The sequence below is a fragment of the Rhinoderma darwinii genome (assembly GCF_050947455.1).
Source record: "Rhinoderma darwinii isolate aRhiDar2 chromosome 5 unlocalized genomic scaffold, aRhiDar2.hap1 SUPER_5_unloc_38, whole genome shotgun sequence".
NCBI lineage: Eukaryota > Metazoa > Chordata > Amphibia > Anura > Rhinodermatidae > Rhinoderma > Rhinoderma darwinii.
The window spans coordinates 266336-285397 of record NW_027461796.1 but is presented as its reverse complement, the minus strand read 5'-3'; the positions used below and the strand labels follow the sequence as shown (position 1 = coordinate 285397).

At 47.8% G+C, this 19062-nt stretch overlaps 13 non-coding genes across 13 annotated transcripts; all 13 read left to right on the top strand.

The window, feature by feature from the left end:
* The first annotated feature begins 481 nt into the window (after positions 1-481).
* Positions 482-672, top strand: LOC142691733 (U2 spliceosomal RNA). Its single transcript, XR_012860258.1, has one exon. It is a non-coding gene; the product is annotated as a U2 spliceosomal RNA (small nuclear RNA).
* A 1288-nt stretch (positions 673-1960) lies between these two features.
* On the top strand, positions 1961-2151 carry LOC142691732 (U2 spliceosomal RNA). The gene has a single exon (XR_012860257.1). It is a non-coding gene; the product is annotated as a U2 spliceosomal RNA (small nuclear RNA).
* Positions 2152-3431: 1280 nt separating this feature from the next.
* LOC142691731 (U2 spliceosomal RNA) lies at positions 3432-3622 on the top strand. The gene has a single exon (XR_012860256.1). It is a non-coding gene; the product is annotated as a U2 spliceosomal RNA (small nuclear RNA).
* A 1285-nt stretch (positions 3623-4907) lies between these two features.
* Positions 4908-5098, top strand: LOC142691730 (U2 spliceosomal RNA). Its single transcript, XR_012860255.1, has one exon. It is a non-coding gene; the product is annotated as a U2 spliceosomal RNA (small nuclear RNA).
* Positions 5099-6403: 1305 nt separating this feature from the next.
* Positions 6404-6594, top strand: LOC142691729 (U2 spliceosomal RNA). The gene has a single exon (XR_012860254.1). It is a non-coding gene; the product is annotated as a U2 spliceosomal RNA (small nuclear RNA).
* Positions 6595-7886: 1292 nt separating this feature from the next.
* Positions 7887-8077, top strand: LOC142691728 (U2 spliceosomal RNA). Its single transcript, XR_012860253.1, has one exon. It is a non-coding gene; the product is annotated as a U2 spliceosomal RNA (small nuclear RNA).
* Positions 8078-9364: 1287 nt separating this feature from the next.
* Positions 9365-9555, top strand: LOC142691727 (U2 spliceosomal RNA). Its single transcript, XR_012860252.1, has one exon. It is a non-coding gene; the product is annotated as a U2 spliceosomal RNA (small nuclear RNA).
* A 1292-nt stretch (positions 9556-10847) lies between these two features.
* Positions 10848-11038, top strand: LOC142691725 (U2 spliceosomal RNA). The gene has a single exon (XR_012860251.1). It is a non-coding gene; the product is annotated as a U2 spliceosomal RNA (small nuclear RNA).
* Positions 11039-12334: 1296 nt separating this feature from the next.
* On the top strand, positions 12335-12525 carry LOC142691724 (U2 spliceosomal RNA). The gene has a single exon (XR_012860250.1). It is a non-coding gene; the product is annotated as a U2 spliceosomal RNA (small nuclear RNA).
* Positions 12526-13813: 1288 nt separating this feature from the next.
* LOC142691722 (U2 spliceosomal RNA) lies at positions 13814-14004 on the top strand. Its single transcript, XR_012860248.1, has one exon. It is a non-coding gene; the product is annotated as a U2 spliceosomal RNA (small nuclear RNA).
* Positions 14005-15288: 1284 nt separating this feature from the next.
* Positions 15289-15479, top strand: LOC142691721 (U2 spliceosomal RNA). The gene has a single exon (XR_012860247.1). It is a non-coding gene; the product is annotated as a U2 spliceosomal RNA (small nuclear RNA).
* A 1280-nt stretch (positions 15480-16759) lies between these two features.
* Positions 16760-16950, top strand: LOC142691720 (U2 spliceosomal RNA). Its single transcript, XR_012860246.1, has one exon. It is a non-coding gene; the product is annotated as a U2 spliceosomal RNA (small nuclear RNA).
* Positions 16951-18222: 1272 nt separating this feature from the next.
* On the top strand, positions 18223-18413 carry LOC142691719 (U2 spliceosomal RNA). Its single transcript, XR_012860245.1, has one exon. It is a non-coding gene; the product is annotated as a U2 spliceosomal RNA (small nuclear RNA).
* Positions 18414-19062: the final 649 nt, after the last annotated feature.

Sequence of the window (19062 nt, the reverse complement as noted above, 5' to 3'; positions counted from 1 at the left end):
TCAGACGGAACTTTGCACGTGTCATAGTGGAGCCCTCAGGATTCCAGAGCCAGCTTTCTGACATCATAATGGGGCCTCAGAGATAAAAGCCTGGGCCCAGGCAGTGTTGGTCAGTGCTGCTCAGCAGGCAGCACTGGACTGGACTGGATTACAGCTGATACAAGGTGTGAAGGAACAAGGGGTGGCTGTGGGCATGCACTTGCTGCCGCTGCCAGTGTTTATCTGCATGGCAGCAGGGCATTTGGGCGTTGCCAGGAAGGCGTTTTTATGTAGATTCCTCCTCTTTCAGCACTGCATTGTGGTGCAAGCAAAAGAAGCAAATCCTGTCTGGCTTCCTCTCCGGCCTTTATTCACCTCCCGTGTAGCTGTGAGTGTGTGAGCCTGCAGGGCCCCATGGAATTGCCTAGAAGTAGGCTGAATCGCTGCAAGGGCTGAACAGCAGTATCGGGCAGGCTTGGGCAACGCGCGGCCCGTTCGGGTTATCGCTTCTCGGCCTTTTGGCTAAGATCAAGTGTAGTATCTGTTCTTATCAGTTTAATATCTGATACGTCCCCTATCTGGGGACCATATATTAAATGGATTTTTAGAACAGGGAGATGGAAATAGAGCTTGCTCTGTCCACTCCACGCATTGACCTGGTATTGCAGTATTTCCAGGACCGGTGCACCCTTTCCTTATGTGTTGACTAAAAGCAGATTCCAAAAGTGTTTTTTGTCTTTGCTATTGTTTCTGTCTTTCTGAAGGGATCTCCCCTTTTAATCCCATTATTTCAACACCTGTTGGACAATGCATGAGTGATAATGAGCTCATTGATTAAATGCAATTAATGAATAGATTGCCACCTCTTGTTGTGTGTCGTCTGTGTTTCTGTGTTTCCGGCATTTCACATTGGAACACCTCATTCACCTTCCTTGTCTTCTCTCCGCCCTCCCTTTTAGGTAAGTTAAAGAGCTGCACCTGAGCCAGCCACTGATTGATTGATTGATTGATTGATTGATTGATTGATTGATTGATTGATTGATGCAGCACAACAGTCAAATAGTGGAGTGGAGTAGGGGAACAGCAAACAGCCAATAAAGCAGCCCGCCCGCTCGCCTGCCCGCCACAATGGACCTACCTGTGTACACTAGATGGATGTGATGGAATGTACTGTCGTCCCTACATTTCAAGAAGAAGTAAGAATTGCAGTTGCAACAAAGCCTTGCTTGCCTACAAAGAGAGCAGCAATTTGGATTTGTTACTATGTTACCTAGAAGAATAACAAACTGTGCAAGGATGGAGGTTGTAGGAGCAAGGAGAAGTTGTCTGTAAAGTTGGTGGATGCCTATTTTCCATTTTGCAGTCCCTTGTCTCCCTCTTGTGGCCTCCTGGAGGCAACTAGCTGTGCAAAAAAAAGACAGCCTGGCGGCCGGCTGTTGCAGTGTTGCCCTCTCAGGCAACACTGAGTGACTGACTGAGCCTCACCGTCTTATATAAAGTTCAGACGGAACTTTGCACGTGTCATAGTGGAGCCCTCAGGATTCCAGAGCCAGCTTTCTGACATCATAATGGGGCCTCAGAGATAAAAGCCTGGGCCCAGGCAGTGTTGGTCAGTGCTGCTCAGCAGGCAGCACTGGACTGGACTGGATTACAGCTGATACAAGGTGTGAAGGAACAAGGGGTGGCTGTGGGCATGCACTTGCTGCCGCTGCCAGTGTTTATCTGCATGGCAGCAGGGCATTTGGGCGTTGCCAGGAAGGCATTTTTATGTAGATTCCTCCTCTTTCAGCACTGCATTGTGGTGCAAGCAAAAGAAGCAAATCCTGTCTGGCTTCCTCTCCGGCCTTTATTCACCTCCCGTGTAGCTGTGAGTGTGTGAGCCTGCAGGGCCCCATGGAATTGCCTAGAAGTAGGCTGAATCGCTGCAAGGGCTGAACAGCAGTATCGGGCAGGCTCGGGCAACGCGCGGCCCGTTCGGGTTATCGCTTCTCGGCCTTTTGGCTAAGATCAAGTGTAGTATCTGTTCTTATCAGTTTAATATCTGATACGTCCCCTATCTGGGGACCATATATTAAATGGATTTTTAGAACAGGGAGATGGAAATAGAGCTTGCTCTGTCCACTCCACGCATTGACCTGGTATTGCAGTATTTCCAGGACCGGTGCACCCTTTCCTTATGTGTTGACTAAAAGCAGATTCCAAAAGTGTTTTTTGTCTTTGCTATTGTTTCTGTCTTTCTGAAGGGATCTCCCCTTTTAATCCCATTATTTCAACACCTGTTGGACAATGCATGAGTGATAATGAGCTCATTGATTAAATGCAATTAATGAATAGATTGCCACCTCTTGTTGTGTGTCGTCTGTGTTTCTGTGTTTCCGGCATTTCACATTGGAACACCTCATTCACCTTGCTTGTCTTCTCTCCGCCCTCCCTTTTAGGTAAGTTAAAGAGCTGCACCTGAGCCAGCCACTGATTGATTGATTGATTGATTGATTGATTGATTGATTGATTGATGCAGCACAACAGTCAAATAGTGGAGTGGAGTAGGGGAACAGCAAACAGCCAATAAAGCAGCCCGCCCGCTCGCCTGCCCGCCACAATGGACCTACCTGTGTACACTAGATGGATGTGATGGAATGTACTGTCGTCCCTACATTTCAAGAAGAAGTAAGAATTGCAGTTGCAACAAAGCCTTGCTTGCCTACAAAGAGAGCAGCAATTTGGATTTGTTACTATGTTACCTAGAAGAATAACAAACTGTGCAAGGATGGAGGTTGTAGGAGCAAGGAGAAGTTGTCTGTAAAGTTGGTGGATGCCTATTTTCGATTTTGCAGTCCCTTGTCTCCCTCTTGTGGCCTCCTGGAGGCAACTAGCTGTGCAAAAAAAAGACAGCCTGGCGGCCGGCTGTTGCAGTGTTGCCCTCTCAGGCAACACTGAGTGACTGACTGAGCCTCACCGTCTTATATAAAGTTCAGACAGAACTTTGCACGTGTCATAGTGGAGCCCTCAGGATTCCAGAGCCAGCTTTCTGACATCATAATGGGGCCTCAGAGATAAAAGCCTGGGCCCAGGCAGTGTTGGTCAGTGCTGCTCAGCAGGCAGCACTGGACTGGACTGGATTACAGCTGATACAAGGTGTGAAGGAACAAGGGGTGGCTGTGGGCATGCACTTGCTGCCGCTGCCAGTGTTTATCTGCATGGCAGCAGGGCATTTGGGCGTTGCCAGGAAGGCGTTTTTATGTAGATTCCTCCTCTTTCAGCACTGCATTGTGGTGCAAGCAAAAGAAGCAAATCCTGTCTGGCTTCCTCTCCGGCCTTTATTCACCTCCCGTGTAGCTGTGAGTGTGTGAGCCTGCAGGGCCCCATGGAATTGCCTAGAAGTAGGCTGAATCGCTGCAAGGGCTGAACAGCAGTATCGGGCAGGCTCGGGCAACGCGCGGCCCGTTCGGGTTATCGCTTCTCGGCCTTTTGGCTAAGATCAAGTGTAGTATCTGTTCTTATCAGTTTAATATCTGATACGTCCCCTATCTGGGGACCATATATTAAATGGATTTTTAGAACAGGGAGATGGAAATAGAGCTTGCTCTGTCCACTCCACGCATTGACCTGGTATTGCAGTATTTCCAGGACCGGTGCACCCTTTCCTTATGTGTTGACTAAAAGCAGATTCCAAAAGTGTTTTTTGTCTTTGCTATTGTTTCTGTCTTTCTGAAGGGATCTCCCCTTTTAATCCCATTATTTCAACACCTGTTGGACAATGCATGAGTGATAATGAGCTCATTGATTAAATGCAATTAATGAATAGATTGCCACCTCTTGTTGTGTGTCGTCTGTGTTTCTGTGTTTCCGGCATTTCACATTGGAACACCTCATTCACCTTCCTTGTCTTCTCTCCGCCCTCCCTTTTAGGTAAGTTAAAGAGCTGCACCTGAGCCAGCCACTGATTGATTGATTGATTGATTGATTGATTGATTGATTGATTGATTGATGCAGCACAACAGTCAAATAGTGGAGTGGAGTAGGGGAACAGCAAACAGCCAATAAAGCAGCCCGCCCGCTCGCCTGCCCGCCACAATGGACCTACCTGTGTACACTAGATGGATGTGATGGAATGTACTGTCGTCCCTACATTTCAAGAAGAAGTAAGAATTGCAGTTGCAACAAAGCCTTGCTTGCCTACAAAGAGAGCAGCAATTTGGATTTGTTACTATGTTACCTAGAAGAATAACAAACTGTGCAAGGATGGAGGTTGTAGGAGCAAGGAGAAGTTGTCTGTAAAGTTGGTGGATGCCTATTTTCCATTTTGCAGTCCCTTGTCTCCCTCTTGTGGCCTCCTGGAGGCAACTAGCTGTGCAAAAAAAAAGACAGCCTGGCGGCCGGCTGTTGCAGTGTTGCCCTCTCAGGCAACACTGAGTGACTGACTGAGCCTCACCGTCTTATATAAAGTTCAGACGGAACTTTGCACGTGTCATAGTGGAGCCCTCAGGATTCCAGAGCCAGCTTTCTGACATCATAATGGGGCCTCAGAGATAAAAGCCTGGGCCCAGGCAGTGTTGGTCAGTGCTGCTCAGCAGGCAGCACTGGACTGGACTGGATTACAGCTGATACAAGGTGTGAAGGAACAAGGGGTGGCTGTGGGCATGCACTTGCTGCCGCTGCCAGTGTTTATCTGCATGGCAGCAGGGCATTTGGGCGTTGCCAGGAAGGCGTTTTTATGTAGATTCCTCCTCTTCCAGCACTGCATTGTGGTGCAAGCAAAAGAAGCAAATCCTGTCTGGCTTCCTCTCCGGCCTTTATTCACCTCCCGTGTAGCTGTGAGTGTGTGAGCCTGCAGGGCCCCATGGAATTGCCTAGAAGTAGGCTGAATCGCTGCAAGGGCTGAACAGCAGTATCGGGCAGGCTCGGGCAACGCGCGGCCCGTTCGGGTTATCGCTTCTCGGCCTTTTGGCTAAGATCAAGTGTAGTATCTGTTCTTATCAGTTTAATATCTGATACGTCCCCTATCTGGGGACCATATATTAAATGGATTTTTAGAACAGGGAGATGGAAATAGAGCTTGCTCTGTCCACTCCACGCATTGACCTGGTATTGCAGTATTTCCAGGACCGGTGCACCCTTTCCTTATGTGTTGACTAAAAGCAGATTCCAAAAGTGTTTTTTGTCTTTGCTATTGTTTCTGTCTTTCTGAAGGGATCTCCCCTTTTAATCCCATTATTTCAACACCTGTTGGACAATGCATGAGTGATAATGAGCTCATTGATTAAATGCAATTAATGAATAGATTGCCACCTCTTGTTGTGTGTCGTCTGTGTTTCTGTGTTTCCGGCATTTCACATTGGAACACCTCATTCACCGGAACACCTCATTCACCTTCCTTGTCTTCTCTCCGCCCTCCCTTTTAGGTAAGTTAAAGAGCTGCACCTGAGCCAGCCACTGATTGATTGATTGATTGATTGATTGATTGATTGATTGATTGATTGATTGATGCAGCACAACAGTCAAATAGTGGAGTGGAGTAGGGGAACAGCAAACAGCCAATAAAGCAGCCCGCCCGCTCGCCTGCCCGCCACAATGGACCTACCTGTGTACACTAGATGGATGTGATGGAATGTACTGTCGTCCCTACATTTCAAGAAGAAGTAAGAATTGCAGTTGCAACAAAGCCTTGCTTGCCTACAAAGAGAGCAGCAATTTGGATTTGTTACTATGTTACCTAGAAGAATAACAAACTGTGCAAGGATGGAGGTTGTAGGAGCAAGGAGAAGTTGTCTGTAAAGTTGGTGGATGCCTATTTTCCATTTTGCAGTCCCTTGTCTCCCTCTTGTGGCCTCCTGGAGGCAACTAGCTGTGCAAAAAAAAGACAGCCTGGCGGCCGGCTGTTGCAGTGTTGCCCTCTCAGGCAACACTGAGTGACTGACTGAGCCTCACCGTCTTATATAAAGTTCAGACGGAACTTTGCACGTGTCATAGTGGAGCCCTCAGGATTCCAGAGCCAGCTTTCTGACATCATAATGGGGCCTCAGAGATAAAAGCCTGGGCCCAGGCAGTGTTGGTCAGTGCTGCTCAGCAGGCAGCACTGGACTGGACTGGATTACAGCTGATACAAGGTGTGAAGGAACAAGGGGTGGCTGTGGGCATGCACTTGCTGCCGCTGCCAGTGTTTATCTGCATGGCAGCAGGGCATTTGGGCGTTGCCAGGAAGGCGTTTTTATGTAGATTCCTCCTCTTTCAGCACTGCATTGTGGTGCAAGCAAAAGAAGCAAATCCTGTCTGGCTTCCTCTCCGGCCTTTATTCACCTCCCGTGTAGCTGTGAGTGTGTGAGCCTGCAGGGCCCCATGGAATTGCCTAGAAGTAGGCTGAATCGCTGCAAGGGCTGAACAGCAGTATCGGGCAGGCTCGGGCAACGCGCGGCCCGTTCGGGTTATCGCTTCTCGGCCTTTTGGCTAAGATCAAGTGTAGTATCTGTTCTTATCAGTTTAATATCTGATACGTCCCCTATCTGGGGACCATATATTAAATGGATTTTTAGAACAGGGAGATGGAAATAGAGCTTGCTCTGTCCACTCCACGCATTGACCTGGTATTGCAGTATTTCCAGGACCGGTGCACCCTTTCCTTATGTGTTGACTAAAAGCAGATTCCAAAAGTGTTTTTTGTCTTTGCTATTGTTTCTGTCTTTCTGAAGGGATCTCCCCTTTTAATCCCATTATTTCAACACCTGTTGGACAATGCATGAGTGATAATGAGCTCATTGATTAAATGCAATTAATGAATAGATTGCCACCTCTTGTTGTGTGTCGTCTGTGTTTCTGTGTTTCCGGCATTTCACATTGGAACACCTCATTCACCTTCCTTGTCTTCTCTCCGCCCTCCCTTTTAGGTAAGTTAAAGAGCTGCACCTGAGCCAGCCACTGATTGATTGATTGATTGATTGATTGATTGATTGATTGATTGATTGATTGATTGATGCAGCACAACAGTCAAATAGTGGAGTGGAGTAGGGGAACAGCAAACAGCCAATAAAGCAGCCCGCCCGCTCGCCTGCCCGCCACAATGGACCTACCTGTGTACACTAGATGGATGTGATGGAATGTACTGTCGTCCCTACATTTCAAGAAGAAGTAAGAATTGCAGTTGCAACAAAGCCTTGCTTGCCTACAAAGAGAGCAGCAATTTGGATTTGTTACTATGTTACCTAGAAGAATAACAAACTGTGCAAGGATGGAGGTTGTAGGAGCAAGGAGAAGTTGTCTGTAAAGTTGGTGGATGCCTATTTTCCATTTTGCAGTCCCTTGTCTCCCTCTTGTGGCCTCCTGGAGGCAACTAGCTGTGCAAAAAAAAGACAGCCTGGCGGCCGGCTGTTGCAGTGTTGCCCTCTCAGGCAACACTGAGTGACTGACTGAGCCTCACCGTCTTATATAAAGTTCAGACGGAACTTTGCACGTGTCATAGTGGAGCCCTCAGGATTCCAGAGCCAGCTTTCTGACATCATAATGGGGCCTCAGAGATAAAAGCCTGGGCCCAGGCAGTGTTGGTCAGTGCTGCTCAGCAGGCAGCACTGGACTGGACTGGATTACAGCTGATACAAGGTGTGAAGGAACAAGGGGTGGCTGTGGGCATGCACTTGCTGCCGCTGCCAGTGTTTATCTGCATGGCAGCAGGGCATTTGGGCGTTGCCAGGAAGGCGTTTTTATGTAGATTCCTCCTCTTTCAGCACTGCATTGTGGTGCAAGCAAAAGAAGCAAATCCTGTCTGGCTTCCTCTCCGGCCTTTATTCACCTCCCGTGTAGCTGTGAGTGTGTGAGCCTGCAGGGCCCCATGGAATTGCCTAGAAGTAGGCTGAATCGCTGCAAGGGCTGAACAGCAGTATCGGGCAGGCTCGGGCAACGCGCGGCCCGTTCGGGTTATCGCTTCTCGGCCTTTTGGCTAAGATCAAGTGTAGTATCTGTTCTTATCAGTTTAATATCTGATACGTCCCCTATCTGGGGACCATATATTAAATGGATTTTTAGAACAGGGAGATGGAAATAGAGCTTGCTCTGTCCACTCCACGCATTGACCTGGTATTGCAGTATTTCCAGGACCGGTGCACCCTTTCCTTATGTGTTGACTAAAAGCAGATTCCAAAAGTGTTTTTTGTCTTTGCTATTGTTTCTGTCTTTCTGAAGGGATCTCCCCTTTTAATCCCATTATTTCAACACCTGTTGGACAATGCATGAGTGATAATGAGCTCATTGATTAAATGCAATTAATGAATAGATTGCCACCTCTTGTTGTGTGTCGTCTGTGTTTCTGTGTTTCCGGCATTTCACATTGGAACACCTCATTCACCTTCCTTGTCTTCTCTCCGCCCTCCCTTTTAGGTAAGTTAAAGAGCTGCACCTGAGCCAGCCACTGATTGATTGATTGATTGATTGATTGATTGATTGATTGATTGATTGATTGATCAGCACAACAGTCAAATAGTGGAGTGGAGTAGGGGAACAGCAAACAGCCAATAAAGCAGCCCGCCCGCTCGCCTGCCCGCCACAATGGACCTACCTGTGTACACTAGATGGATGTGATGGAATGTACTGTCGTCCCTACATTTCAAGAAGAAGTAAGAATTGCAGTTGCAACAAAGCCTTGCTTGCCTACAAAGAGAGCAGCAATTTGGATTTGTTACTATGTTACCTAGAAGAATAACAAACTGTGCAAGGATGGAGGTTGTAGGAGCAAGGAGAAGTTGTCTGTAAAGTTGGTGGATGCCTATTTTCCATTTTGCAGTCCCTTGTCTCCCTCTTGTGGCCTCCTGGAGGCAACTAGCTGTGCAAAAAAAAGACAGCCTGGCGGCCGGCTGTTGCAGTGTTGCCCTCTCAGGCAACACTGAGTGACTGACTGAGCCTCACCGTCTTATATAAAGTTCAGACGGAACTTTGCACGTGTCATAGTGGAGCCCTCAGGATTCCAGAGCCAGCTTTCTGACATCATAATGGGGCCTCAGAGATAAAAGCCTGGGCCCAGGCAGTGTTGGTCAGTGCTGCTCAGCAGGCAGCACTGGACTGGACTGGATTACAGCTGATACAAGGTGTGAAGGAACAAGGGGTGGCTGTGGGCATGCACTTGCTGCCGCTGCCAGTGTTTATCTGCATGGCAGCAGGGCATTTGGGCGTTGCCAGGAAGGCGTTTTTATGTAGATTCCTCCTCTTTCAGCACTGCATTGTGGTGCAAGCAAAAGAAGCAAATCCTGTCTGGCTTCCTCTCCGGCCTTTATTCACCTCCCGTGTAGCTGTGAGTGTGTGAGCCTGCAGGGCCCCATGGAATTGCCTAGAAGTAGGCTGAATCGCTGCAAGGGCTGAACAGCAGTATCGGGCAGGCTCGGGCAACGCGCGGCCCGTTCGGGTTATCGCTTCTCGGCCTTTTGGCTAAGATCAAGTGTAGTATCTGTTCTTATCAGTTTAATATCTGATACGTCCCCTATCTGGGGACCATATATTAAATGGATTTTTAGAACAGGGAGATGGAAATAGAGCTTGCTCTGTCCACTCCACGCATTGACCTGGTATTGCAGTATTTCCAGGACCGGTGCACCCTTTCCTTATGTGTTGACTAAAAGCAGATTCCAAAAGTGTTTTTTGTCTTTGCTATTGTTTCTGTCTTTCTGAAGGGATCTCCCCTTTTAATCCCATTATTTCAACACCTGTTGGACAATGCATGAGTGATAATGAGCTCATTGATTAAATGCAATTAATGAATAGATTGCCACCTCTTGTTGTGTGTCGTCTGTGTTTCTGTGTTTCCGGCATTTCACATTGGAACACCTCATTCACCTTCCTTGTCTTCTCTCCGCCCTCCCTTTTAGGTAAGTTAAAGAGCTGCACCTGAGCCAGCCACTGATTGATTGATTGATTGATTGATTGATTGATTGATTGATTGATTGATTGATTGATGCAGCACAACAGTCAAATAGTGGAGTGGAGTAGGGGAACAGCAAACAGCCAATAAAGCAGCCCGCCCGCTCGCCTGCCCGCCACAATGGACCTACCTGTGTACACTAGATGGATGTGATGGAATGTACTGTCGTCCCTACATTTCAAGAAGAAGTAAGAATTGCAGTTGCAACAAAGCCTTGCTTGCCTACAAAGAGAGCAGCAATTTGGATTTGTTACTATGTTACCTAGAAGAATAACAAACTGTGCAAGGATGGAGGTTGTAGGAGCAAGGAGAAGTTGTCTGTAAAGTTGGTGGATGCCTATTTTCCATTTTGCAGTCCCTTGTCTCCCTCTTGTGGCCTCCTGGAGGCAACTAGCTGTGCAAAAAAAAGACAGCCTGGCGGCCGGCTGTTGCAGTGTTGCCCTCTCAGGCAACACTGAGTGACTGACTGAGCCTCACCGTCTTATATAAAGTTCAGACGGAACTTTGCACGTGTCATAGTGGAGCCCTCAGGATTCCAGAGCCAGCTTTCTGACATCATAATGGGGCCTCAGAGATAAAAGCCTGGGCCCAGGCAGTGTTGGTCAGTGCTGCTCAGCAGGCAGCACTGGACTGGACTGGATTACAGCTGATACAAGGTGTGAAGGAACAAGGGGTGGCTGTGGGCATGCACTTGCTGCCGCTGCCAGTGTTTATCTGCATGGCAGCAGGGCATTTGGGCGTTGCCAGGAAGGCGTTTTTATGTAGATTCCTCCTCTTTCAGCACTGCATTGTGGTGCAAGCAAAAGAAGCAAATCCTGTCTGGCTTCCTCTCCGGCCTTTATTCACCTCCCGTGTAGCTGTGAGTGTGTGAGCCTGCAGGGCCCCATGGAATTGCCTAGAAGTAGGCTGAATCGCTGCAAGGGCTGAACAGCAGTATCGGGCAGGCTCGGGCAACGCGCGGCCCGTTCGGGTTATCGCTTCTCGGCCTTTTGGCTAAGATCAAGTGTAGTATCTGTTCTTATCAGTTTAATATCTGATACGTCCCCTATCTGGGGACCATATATTAAATGGATTTTTAGAACAGGGAGATGGAAATAGAGCTTGCTCTGTCCACTCCACGCATTGACCTGGTATTGCAGTATTTCCAGGACCGGTGCACCCTTTCCTTATGTGTTGACTAAAAGCAGATTCCAAAAGTGTTTTTTGTCTTTGCTATTGTTTCTGTCTTTCTGAAGGGATCTCCCCTTTTAATCCCATTATTTCAACACCTGTTGGACAATGCATGAGTGATAATGAGCTCATTGATTAAATGCAATTAATGAATAGATTGCCACCTCTTGTTGTGTGTCGTCTGTGTTTCTGTGTTTCCGGCATTTCACATTGGAACACCTCATTCACCTTCCTTGTCTTCTCTCCGCCCTCCCTTTTAGGTAAGTTAAAGAGCTGCACCTGAGCCAGCCACTGATTGATTGATTGATTGATTGATTGATTGATTGATTGATTGATTGATTGATTGATTGATGCAGCACAACAGTCAAATAGTGGAGTGGAGTAGGGGAACAGCAAACAGCCAATAAAGCAGCCCGCCCGCTCGCCTGCCCGCCACAATGGACCTACCTGTGTACACTAGATGGATGTGATGGAATGTACTGTCGTCCCTACATTTCAAGAAGAAGTAAGAATTGCAGTTGCAACAAAGCCTTGCTTGCCTACAAAGAGAGCAGCAATTTGGATTTGTTACTATGTTACCTAGAAGAATAACAAACTGTGCAAGGATGGAGGTTGTAGGAGCAAGGAGAAGTTGTCTGTAAAGTTGGTGGATGCCTATTTTCCATTTTGCAGTCCCTTGTCTCCCTCTTGTGGCCTCCTGGAGGCAACTAGCTGTGCAAAAAAAAGACAGCCTGGCGGCCGGCTGTTGCAGTGTTGCCCTCTCAGGCAACACTGAGTGACTGACTGAGCCTCACCGTCTTATATAAAGTTCAGACGGAACTTTGCACGTGTCATAGTGGAGCCCTCAGGATTCCAGAGCCAGCTTTCTGACATCATAATGGGGCCTCAGAGATAAAAGCCTGGGCCCAGGCAGTGTTGGTCAGTGCTGCTCAGCAGGCAGCACTGGACTGGACTGGATTACAGCTGATACAAGGTGTGAAGGAACAAGGGGTGGCTGTGGGCATGCACTTGCTGCCGCTGCCAGTGTTTATCTGCATGGCAGCAGGGCATTTGGGCGTTGCCAGGAAGGCGTTTTTATGTAGATTCCTCCTCTTTCAGCACTGCATTGTGGTGCAAGCAAAAGAAGCAAATCCTGTCTGGCTTCCTCTCCGGCCTTTATTCACCTCCCGTGTAGCTGTGAGTGTGTGAGCCTGCAGGGCCCCATGGAATTGCCTAGAAGTAGGCTGAATCGCTGCAAGGGCTGAACAGCAGTATCGGGCAGGCTCGGGCAACGCGCGGCCCGTTCGGGTTATCGCTTCTCGGCCTTTTGGCTAAGATCAAGTGTAGTATCTGTTCTTATCAGTTTAATATCTGATACGTCCCCTATCTGGGGACCATATATTAAATGGATTTTTAGAACAGGGAGATGGAAATAGAGCTTGCTCTGTCCACTCCACGCATTGACCTGGTATTGCAGTATTTCCAGGACCGGTGCACCCTTTCCTTATGTGTTGACTAAAAGCAGATTCCAAAAGTGTTTTTTGTCTTTGCTATTGTTTCTGTCTTTCTGAAGGGATCTCCCCTTTTAATCCCATTATTTCAACACCTGTTGGACAATGCATGAGTGATAATGAGCTCATTGATTAAATGCAATTAATGAATAGATTGCCACCTCTTGTTGTGTGTCGTCTGTGTTTCTGTGTTTCCGGCATTTCACATTGGAACACCTCATTCACCTTCCTTGTCTTCTCTCCGCCCTCCCTTTTAGGTAAGTTAAAGAGCTGCACCTGAGCCAGCCACTGATTGATTGATTGATTGATTGATTGATTGATTGATTGATTGATTGATTGATGCAGCACAACAGTCAAATAGTGGAGTGGAGTAGGGGAACAGCAAACAGCCAATAAAGCAGCCCGCCCGCTCGCCTGCCCGCCACAATGGACCTACCTGTGTACACTAGATGGATGTGATGGAATGTACTGTCGTCCCTACATTTCAAGAAGAAGTAAGAATTGCAGTTGCAACAAAGCCTTGCTTGCCTACAAAGAGAGCAGCAATTTGGATTTGTTACTATGTTACCTAGAAGAATAACAAACTGTGCAAGGATGGAGGTTGTAGGAGCAAGGAGAAGTTGTCTGTAAAGTTGGTGGATGCCTATTTTCCATTTTGCAGTCCCTTGTCTCCCTCTTGTGGCCTCCTGGAGGCAACTAGCTGTGCAAAAAAAAGACAGCCTGGCGGCCGGCTGTTGCAGTGTTGCCCTCTCAGGCAACACTGAGTGACTGACTGAGCCTCACCGTCTTATATAAAGTTCAGACGGAACTTTGCACGTGTCATAGTGGAGCCCTCAGGATTCCAGAGCCAGCTTTCTGACATCATAATGGGGCCTCAGAGATAAAAGCCTGGGCCCAGGCAGTGTTGGTCAGTGCTGCTCAGCAGGCAGCACTGGACTGGACTGGATTACAGCTGATACAAGGTGTGAAGGAACAAGGGGTGGCTGTGGGCATGCACTTGCTGCCGCTGCCAGTGTTTATCTGCATGGCAGCAGGGCATTTGGGCGTTGCCAGGAAGGCGTTTTTATGTAGATTCCTCCTCTTTCAGCACTGCATTGTGGTGCAAGCAAAAGAAGCAAATCCTGTCTGGCTTCCTCTCCGGCCTTTATTCACCTCCCGTGTAGCTGTGAGTGTGTGAGCCTGCAGGGCCCCATGGAATTGCCTAGAAGTAGGCTGAATCGCTGCAAGGGCTGAACAGCAGTATCGGGCAGGCTCGGGCAACGCGCGGCCCGTTCGGGTTATCGCTTCTCGGCCTTTTGGCTAAGATCAAGTGTAGTATCTGTTCTTATCAGTTTAATATCTGATACGTCCCCTATCTGGGGACCATATATTAAATGGATTTTTAGAACAGGGAGATGGAAATAGAGCTTGCTCTGTCCACTCCACGCATTGACCTGGTATTGCAGTATTTCCAGGACCGGTGCACCCTTTCCTTATGTGTTGACTAAAAGCAGATTCCAAAAGTGTTTTTTGTCTTTGCTATTGTTTCTGTCTTTCTGAAGGGATCTCCCCTTTTAATCCCATTATTTCAACACCTGTTGGACAATGCATGAGTGATAATGAGCTCATTGATTAAATGCAATTAATGAATAGATTGCCACCTCTTGTTGTGTGTCGTCTGTGTTTCTGTGTTTCCGGCATTTCACATTGGAACACCTCATTCACCTTCCTTGTCTTCTCTCCGCCCTCCCTTTTAGGTAAGTTAAAGAGCTGCACCTGAGCCAGCCACTGATTGATTGATTGATTGATTGATTGATTGATTGATTGATTGATTGATGCAGCACAACAGTCAAATAGTGGAGTGGAGTAGGGGAACAGCAAACAGCCAATAAAGCAGCCCGCCCGCTCGCCTGCCCGCCACAATGGACCTACCTGTGTACACTAGATGGATGTGATGGAATGTACTGTCGTCCCTACATTTCAAGAAGAAGTAAGAATTGCAGTTGCAACAAAGCCTTGCTTGCCTACAAAGAGAGCAGCAATTTGGATTTGTTACTATGTTACCTAGAAGAATAACAAACTGTGCAAGGATGGAGGTTGTAGGAGCAAGGAGAAGTTGTCTGTAAAGTTGGTGGATGCCTATTTTCCATTTTGCAGTCCCTTGTCTCCCTCTTGTGGCCTCCTGGAGGCAACTAGCTGTGCAAAAAAAAGACAGCCTGGCGGCCGGCTGTTGCAGTGTTGCCCTCTCAGGCAACACTGAGTGACTGACTGAGCCTCACCGTCTTATATAAAGTTCAGACGGAACTTTGCACGTGTCATAGTGGAGCCCTCAGGATTCCAGAGCCAGCTTTCTGACATCATAATGGGGCCTCAGAGATAAAAGCCTGGGCCCAGGCAGTGTTGGTCAGTGCTGCTCAGCAGGCAGCACTGGACTGGACTGGATTACAGCTGATACAAGGTGTGAAGGAACAAGGGGTGGCTGTGGGCATGCACTTGCTGCCGCTGCCAGTGTTTATCTGCATGGCAGCAGGGCATTTGGGCGTTGCCAGGAAGGCGTTTTTATGTAGATTCCTCCTCTTTCAGCACTGCATTGTGGTGCAAGCAAAAGAAGCAAATCCTGTCTGGCTTCCTCTCCGGCCTTTATTCACCTCCCGTGTAGCTGTGAGTGTGTGAGCCTGCAGGGCCCCATGGAATTGCCTAGAAGTAGGCTGAATCGCTGCAAGGGCTGAACAGCAGTATCGGGCAGGCCCGGGCAACGCGCGGCCCGTTCGGGTTATCGCTTCTCGGCCTTTTGGCTAAGATCAAGTGTAGTATCTGTTCTTATCAGTTTAATATCTGATACGTCCCCTATCTGGGGACCATATATTAAATGGATTTTTAGAACAGGGAGATGGAAATAGAGCTTGCTCTGTCCACTCCACGCATTGACCTGGTATTGCAGTATTTCCAGGACCGGTGCACCCTTTCCTTATGTGTTGACTAAAAGCAGATTCCAAAAGTGTTTTTTGTCTTTGCTATTGTTTCTGTCTTTCTGAAGGGATCTCCCCTTTTAATCCCATTATTTCAACACCTGTTGGACAATGCATGAGTGATAATGAGCTTATTGATTAAATGCAATTAATGAATAGATTGCCACCTCTTGTTGTGTGTCGTCTGTGTTTCTGTGTTTCCGGCATTTCACATTGGAACACCTCATTCACCTTCCTTGTCTTCTCTCCGCCCTCCCTTTTAGGTAAGTTAAAGAGCTGCACCTGAGCCAGCCACTGATTGATTGATTGATTGATTGATTGATTGATTGATTGATTGATGCAGCACAACAGTCAAATAGTGGAGTGGAGTAGGGGAACAGCAAACAGCCAATAAAGCAGCCCGCCCGCTCGCCTGCCCGCCACAATGGACCTACCTGTGTACACTAGATGGATGTGATGGAATGTACTGTCGTCCCTACATTTCAAGAAGAAGTAAGAATTGCAGTTGCAACAAAGCCTTGCTTGCCTACAAAGAGAGCAGCAATTTGGATTTGTTACTATGTTACCTAGAAGAATAACAAACTGTGCAAGGATGGAGGTTGTAGGAGCAAGGAGAAGTTGTCTGTAAAGTTGGTGGATGCCTATTTTCCATTTTGCAGTCCCTTGTCTCCCTCTTGTGGCCTCCTGGAGGCAACTAGCTGTGCAAAAAAAAGACAGCCTGGCGGCCGGCTGTTGCAGTGTTGCCCTCTCAGGCAACACTGAGTGACTGACTGAGCCTCACCGTCTTATATAAAGTTCAGACGGAACTTTGCACGTGTCATAGTGGAGCCCTCAGGATTCCAGAGCCAGCTTTCTGACATCATAATGGGGCCTCAGAGATAAAAGCCTGGGCCCAGGCAGTGTTGGTCAGTGCTGCTCAGCAGGCAGCACTGGACTGGACTGGATTACAGCTGATACAAGGTGTGAAGGAACAAGGGGTGGCTGTGGGCATGCACTTGCTGCCGCTGCCAGTGTTTATCTGCATGGCAGCAGGGCATTTGGGCGTTGCCAGGAAGGCGTTTTTATGTAGATTCCTCCTCTTTCAGCACTGCATTGTGGTGCAAGCAAAAGAAGCAAATCCTGTCTGGCTTCCTCTCCGGCCTTTATTCACCTCCCGTGTAGCTGTGAGTGTGTGAGCCTGCAGGGCCCCATGGAATTGCCTAGAAGTAGGCTGAATCGCTGCAAGGGCTGAACAGCAGTATCGGGCAGGCTCGGGCAACGCGCGGCCCGTTCGGGTTATCGCTTCTCGGCCTTTTGGCTAAGATCAAGTGTAGTATCTGTTCTTATCAGTTTAATATCTGATACGTCCCCTATCTGGGGACCATATATTAAATGGATTTTTAGAACAGGGAGATGGAAATAGAGCTTGCTCTGTCCACTCCACGCATTGACCTGGTATTGCAGTATTTCCAGGACCGGTGCACCCTTTCCTTATGTGTTGACTAAAAGCAGATTCCAAAAGTGTTTTTTGTCTTTGCTATTGTTTCTGTCTTTCTGAAGGGATCTCCCCTTTTAATCCCATTATTTCAACACCTGTTGGACAATGCATGAGTGATAATGAGCTCATTGATTAAATGCAATTAATGAATAGATTGCCACCTCTTGTTGTGTGTCGTCTGTGTTTCTGTGTTTCCGGCATTTCACATTGGAACACCTCATTCACCTTCCTTGTCTTCTCTCCGCCCTCCCTTTTAGGTAAGTTAAAGAGCTGCACCTGAGCCAGCCACTGATTGATTGATTGATTGATTGATTGATTGATTGATGCAGCACAACAGTCAAATAGTGGAGTGGAGTAGGGGAACAGCAAACAGCCAATAAAGCAGCCCGCCCGCTCGCCTGCCCGCCACAATGGACCTACCTGTGTACACTAGATGGATGTGATGGAATGTACTGTCGTCCCTACATTTCAAGAAGAAGTAAGAATTGCAGTTGCAACAAAGCCTTGCTTGCCTACAAAGAGAGCAGCAATTTGGATTTGTTACTATGTTACCTAGAAGAATAACAAACTGTGCAAGGATGGAGGTTGTAGGAGCAAGGAGAAGTTGTCTGTAAAGTTGGTGGATGCCTATTTTCCATTTTGCAGTCCCTTGTCTCCCTCTTGTGGCCTCCTGGAGGCAACTAGCTGTGCAAAAAAAAGACAGCCTGGCGGCCGGCTGTTGCAGTGTTGCCCTCTCAGGCAACACTGAGTGACTGACTGAGCCTCACCGTCTTATATAAAGTTCAGACGGAACTTTGCACGTGTCATAGTGGAGCCCTCAGGATTCCAGAGCCAGCTTTCTGACATCATAATGGGGCCTCAGAGATAAAAGCCTGGGCCCAGGCAGTGTTGGTCAGTGCTGCTCAGCAGGCAGCACTGGACTGGACTGGATTACAGCTGATACAAGGTGTGAAGGAACAAGGGGTGGCTGTGGGCATGCACTTGCTGCCGCTGCCAGTGTTTATCTGCATGGCAGCAGGGCATTTTGGCGTTGCCAGGAAGGCGTTTTTATGTAGATTCCTCCTCTTTCAGCACTGCATTGTGGTGCAAGCAAAAGAAGCAAATCCTGTCTGGCTTCCTCTCCGGCCTTTATTCACCTCCCGTGTAGCTGTGAGTGTGTGAGCCTGCAGGGCCCCATGGAATTGCCTAGAAGTAGGCTGAATCGCTGCAAGGGCTGAACAGCAGTATCGGGCAGGCTCGGGCAACGCGCGGCCCGTTCGGGTTATCGCTTCTCGGCCTTTTGGCTAAGATCAAGTGTAGTATCTGTTCTTATCAGTTTAATATCTGATACGTCCCCTATCTGGGGACCATATATTAAATGGATTTTTAGAACAGGGAGATGGAAATAGAGCTTGCTCTGTCCACTCCACGCATTGACCTGGTATTGCAGTATTTCCAGGACCGGTGCACCCTTTCCTTATGTGTTGACTAAAAGCAGATTCCAAAAGTGTTTTTTGTCTTTGCTATTGTTTCTGTCTTTCTGAAGGGATCTCCCCTTTTAATCCCATTATTTCAACACCTGTTGGACAATGCATGAGTGATAATGAGCTCATTGATTAAATGCAATTAATGAATAGATTGCCACCTCTTGTTGTGTGTCGTCTGTGTTTCTGTGTTTCCGGCATTTCACATTGGAACACCTCATTCACCTTCCTTGTCTTCTCTCCGCCCTCCCTTTTAGGTAAGTTAAAGAGCTGCACCTGAGCCAGCCACTGATTGATTGATTGATTGATTGATTGATTGATTGATTGATTGATTGATTGATTGATTGATGCAGCACAACAGTCAAATAGTGGAGTGGAGTAGGGGAACAGCAAACAGCCAATAAAGCAGCCCGCCCGCTCGCCTGCCCGCCACAATGGACCTACCTGTGTACACTAGATGGATGTGATGGAATGTACTGTCGTCCCTACATTTCAAGAAGAAGTAAGAATTGCAGTTGCAACAAAGCCTTGCTTGCCTACAAAGAGAGCAGCAATTTGGATTTGTTACTATGTTACCTAGAAGAATAACAAACTGTGCAAGGATGGAGGTTGTAGGAGCAAGGAGAAGTTGTCTGTAAAG